Here is a 5712-nt window from a genome sequence, read left to right as displayed (position 1 = left end):
CCTCATTGTAATTAGGATAGTTTTGAAGAAATACCTCTGTAAAACCTGTTTCTGCACCCTTTTCAAAGCATCTTTATCACTGAGAATTATTTGTAAAAGTTCCACCTTTTGATGTGATAAGTCTTTAAATAAAGGCCCAAGACCTGGCTAGAGAGGAGTTAGATGGAGATATAAGAAGATACAGGAGGAGTTAGATGGAGATATGAGAAGATACAGGATACAGGAGATACAGGAGATAGAATAAGAATGTCGGGCTGGGCCAATTAAGAAACTGCGCTGCGTGAGTGTCTTCTTTGCTTCTTGTCCACCGCTACCCCTTCAGGGAGCCCTGGACCCTCTGGAGCGGGCCCCCGGCACCCTCTCTTGCTCTTCCTTTTGTCTCTCCACAGAACAGGATCCATCCCCTCAGTGCCTATGCATCCCATTTTATCTCTCCCAATTCACAATCATGCCCTTATGGCCTGCCAAGTTGTCCCCATGGGCCCCTGGAGATGTGTCTGTCACTCCAAGTTCTCTGGCCTCCATACTGCTGTGTTTGAGGTCTGAGGGAAATTTGAGTCCCCTACTTCTTCACCATGTTGACCCCTTTCCTCCACATTTTTCAGTTCTTAAACAGGGACCTTTTCTGCTTTATCCATCAACTCTGCCAAAAACTTAGAAAAGTGTCAGCAAATAGTAAGGTCATAAATATTCGGATACATTATACAAATTTTAAACACTTTATAGTTTGCTATCTTGAAAAACAAAAAAGGATTTTCCTCTCTGCTTCCTAATGTAATCACAACTGGTAATATACTTATTTAATAAAATTGATCCAATATGAATTTACATTGTATAGTAACTTCTCTTCTTGTCATAATGTCATTGGATTTTGAGACCATGAACCCATTAAAACATGTGCACACAAATCAAAATAGTTTAGGTCACCTGGGTTGCTCAGTTGGTTAAGTATCCAACTCTTAATATAGGCTTAGGTCATGATCTCATGGTGGTGGGATTGAGCCCCTTGGGGGTTCTCTGATGGGGATGGAGGGTTGGGAAATAGGACATTGGACCTTAGTTCCCAAGCACTGTCCTTGTGTATGAAACATCCTTATCGGACTTCTGCTCCCAGAATGCTGGGAACAAGGAACTTGATGAAATTCAGGAGAATGTGCAGGACAGAGCCTACCTGGTCATCAGCCAAGAGTGACAAGAAGCTACAAGATATACCCACACACAGTTGCAAGCTGCTGCTGCTCTGCCCACTTTGTGACTGTCTCTATTGTTCTAGTTAAGCATTTACTGCTGATTAAACGTTTTTACTTTGCTCTCCAGGCTTGCATGGAGGGTATAAAATAAGATGCTGTTCCTAATAATGTTTCCATTAGCCCTCATCTCTTGGTCCATTTCCATCTCTTTTGCGGACGTCCACGGTTCCCAGCCTCCCTGGGACCGTCCTTTTTCACGGTGCCTAGTCTTTTGGGAACCATTCAGCGGTCACGGTGCCCAGCTTCTCTGAGACCGTTCACGCTTCCATTAAGGAAGGAGCATGGTCACATTCCCGGGGGTTGGGAACGTCCCTGTTTCCATAAGCTGCTGGCAGCCTCTGGAAACGTTGTTGCATCTTGCTCATCGTTTCTCCAGGAACCTCCCACAGAGGAGCTTGCTTGGGAGTCTCTTTCCTTTCTCTCTGCCCCTTCCCTCACACATGTGCATGAGCACACACTCTCTCTCTCAAAAAAAAAAAAGAGTAATTTTTTCATTGTTTTGCAAACTTTATAAGCACAATAATTATGATGACCAGAACACTACTAAAGTGATAAACACTACAATGGAATGCCTGACATGATTACTGATGAAAAATATAAGTATCTTTTAACTGACCAGTCAAGTGACTCATGTCATAGAAAATATTGTCAGGATGTCTCTTTTCTTGTCTTAAGGGTAAAAGTGTTGAAGTGCCTTTTTTCTTTTCTTTTTTTCTTTATTTGTTTTTATATTTTTCTGGGAAAAGCTGACTGCCTCACACAGCGCCTAATTTGTATGTGTCTGGAGTCTTAAGCTTGACTACCCCACAGTCTCCTACAAATGGACCTGGAGAGATCATTGGAAGGTTCCAACAGGAGAGCACAACTACTTCTATACCATTGGTGGAAGACCAACCCTTCTCTATCATGGAAATTTATCATCTCTGACCCAGCAATCTGCTTTGGTAGGGACACCCAACAGTGCTGAGGGGGGAAGGGGACAGCTGCCTAACCATCCAGATGAGCCTAACAAACACCAATGATCAATGCCGGTAATCGATGTCACTCACACATCCTGAAAGCCCCTTTCTTATATTTATTTTTTTATGTCTTTTTCTTTTATTTTTGAGAGACAGAGAGAGACAGCGCAAGCAGGGGAGGGTCAGAGAGAGAGGGAGACACAGAATCTGAAGCAGGCTCCAGTCTCTGAGCTAGCTGTCATCACAGAGCCTGATGCGGGGCTCGAACCATGAACCCATGAACCGTGAGATCATGACCTGAGCTGAGGTCAGCCACTTAACCAACTGAGCCACCCAGGCACCCCTGAAGGCCCCTTTCAAAGAAAGAAAAAAAAAAACACTATAGGAGCTAACTTTTATCAACATAATTGAATTACCTTTCCAAAATTTCACTGTCGATAAGTCAATTCATTACGGCTCTCACACTTTAATTCTGCTGTGTTTTGTCACACCCAGTGACAACTTTCATGATTTCACATCTACAAACAAGTCACCTTTGAAGTGTTTTTGCTGAGCAAGCCAACTCTGATAACTATTTATCATTAGGCAAAAATGTAATTCACATTTTAGCTACTGTTATTGTTAAGTAAAATTTTAACCCACGTTTTAGCCACTGTTATAATGTTTTTAATTCTCCATTAAGAAAAGTGTAATTTCACTAAATTGAAAGTTCAGTCAGCATTTTTCTCTAAGTCAGCACATATATATGTCAAAGAGCAGGCTTTGAAACTCATTCCCCATTTCTTTACAAATTTATCTAAAAAGATAAGCATCTAAATAATTATTTCTGCAAATTTACAACAGAAGCCAGTATTTTTTTTTTTGCCAATCCATTAATATGCAAGGAAAATCAAGAAACAAAATCTTTGAGAGGAAATATTATTGACTGGCTGTTCTAGTGCTGCTAACTCATGCAAAATACATAAGCATGACTTTTTCCACCAATGCCGGAATTATAGATTGGTTTCCCTGCATGCATCCATCAATATGTGTTTTTCCATTCATTAAAAGTAAATCTCCTAGGTCTTTTAATAATTATTTGCACTGGCTATTTTACTATGAATACTATAATTTACTATAAATACTATCCTACAAATTATCCTCTTAAATTAGTAGAAAAAGTCAATAGCTGATCAAATTGCTAAATTATTAGTGCCCATCTTTCCAATTTAAAATAAAGAGCAAAGTTAGCGTTCATCTCTCAACTGGTACATTCTAAGACCCCCTTCTGAAGTGTTGGAACTATTGAGGGCTGATGTAAAGGGATCATTTTCACCTCTTTTTAAGCTCCCAAAAGATTTTACCATAACTGTCACATGGAGTCTAATGAAGCTTTCTTTTTTCCCTTAAATAGACCTTGGGGTGCCTGGCTGGCTCAGTGTGTGGAGTGTAGACTTTTCATCTTGGGGTTGTGGATTTGGGCTTCACATTGGGTGTAGAGATTACTCTTAAAAATAAAACCTTAAAAAAAAAAACCCTATTGAGCAACAGCCAACAAGGGCATCTTTTCCACCTCTTTTTAAGCTCCCAACAGATTTGATCATAACTATAGAATGGAGTTTTACCAAGTTTTTTCTTTTTTCTTTAAATAGACTCTAGATTGATCATCAAGCAATTTTGTCTTTTTAGTTGTGCTTTTCATATCTAACCAATGTTGTTGTTTCCTTTATTGGTACAACATTTACTGGTTGTTTCAACAGTTCATTTTTAATGTTACCCAAAAGAGCAATGATGGTTTATTGCAATTATCCTCAGGGTTTTATCCACTGAAAGATATAAAGGATTAGACTCTTTGGCAGTGCTACAATATCAAAGCTCATATTGTATATATGCTTCTAAATGTATCCTACTATTTTTAGATAGCAGCTACCTACTACCAGTTCAGTCATGGTCTATGATCTTTTTTACCATCAATGTCACTGGTAAGGCTGATTACTGACTTCTGGTTGTACTAAAAATTTTAAATAACCTTTCCTATTTTACCCAATATCCAGCTTGTGTTCGAAATTTTCTGTATCAAATCATGTATTTCCCATTGGAAATCTAATTTTTAAAATATTACTTTATTTTTTATTTTTTCAAAGTGAATTTGAGAGCGATGTCTTTTAAAAAAAATATTTTAAATGTTTATTTATTTGAGAGAGAACCAGAGTGAAAGTAGGGAAGGGACAGAGAGAAAGAGAGACACAGAATCCGAAGCAGGCTCCAGATTCTGAGCTGTCAGCACAGAGCCTAATGTGGGGCTCAAACTCAGAAACCATGAGATTATGACCTTAGCCGAAGTCGGATGCCCAACCAACTGAACCACCCAAAATCATTACACTTTAAATGTATCCGTGAAAAAAATGCTAACATTACACACATAGTACAGACTTTTGGGAGTACTCAACCTGCTATTGGCAGGAAGTGGAACTAAAAGATACCAAGCACTTAAAAACAAAATATATAATGAGCCTGTTACAAACCCTTAAACTCCATTTTGGAATCAGTGATGGGGTTGTGGGATGTGGTGGTGTCATCTAAAGTTTTAAAACCAAACACTGATTCCTGCAGTGACAAAATAATTTCTCAAAAAAAATGTGTAGGTCTCTGGGACGCATGAGGTCATCACACTTTTCAGCTTTTTCAATCCAGCAGCCAGTACCACGAGCAACTTTAGCACATTCTGTTCTTCTAGTAGCAGATCCAGATCAGTTTCGTGGAACTGCAATATTGACATTACTTTATTCCACAAGCACAGAGGTATCAAATTTCTCAGTCAACCCTTGTGCATAAAAATGTTATGCTTTCTGTGCTTACATAAAATTAACAAAATATTTACCAACCAAAAAAATATGTAGATTTTCTTATTCTGTTGGCAGGAAGAAAATGCAGTGTTTTACACTTTTTATTTTGAAATAATAATAGACTCATAGGAAGTTGAGAAAATAGAACGAATCCCATACATGCTTTATTCAGTGCCCTCGATGATGACATCTTATAAACTAAAGCTGTAGCATAGTCATTGACATTGGTACATTACTGCTTTAAAACCTGCATTCATTTGTGTATGTATAATTGCATGCATTTTCTTTGTATAAATATGCATAATTGTCATCACAGTCAAAATACAGATTTTTTTCTATTACCACACTAAAGAACTCACTGTGTTACCTCTTTGTATTTATATCCACCTCCCACACTACACCTGTCCCTGTGTGCTAGCAACTGCTAATCTGTTCTTCTCTGTAGTTGTGTCATTTCCAGGATGTTGTATGAATAGAATCACACAATATGTAATGTTGTGAAATTAATTTTTTTCACTAAACACCAGGTCTTTGAGATCCACCTGGTTTGTTGCATATATCATTATGTCATTACTTGTTATTGCTGAGTGGTATTCCACTGTGTGGATGTACTAGAGTTTGCTCAACCATACAGCCACTGAAAGACATTTGAATAGTTGCCAGTATTTTATTATATAA

This window comes from Suricata suricatta, chromosome 7, assembly GCF_006229205.1.
Source record: "Suricata suricatta isolate VVHF042 chromosome 7, meerkat_22Aug2017_6uvM2_HiC, whole genome shotgun sequence".
Lineage (NCBI taxonomy): Eukaryota > Metazoa > Chordata > Mammalia > Carnivora > Herpestidae > Suricata > Suricata suricatta.
Note: the sequence above shows the minus strand (reverse complement) of the source record.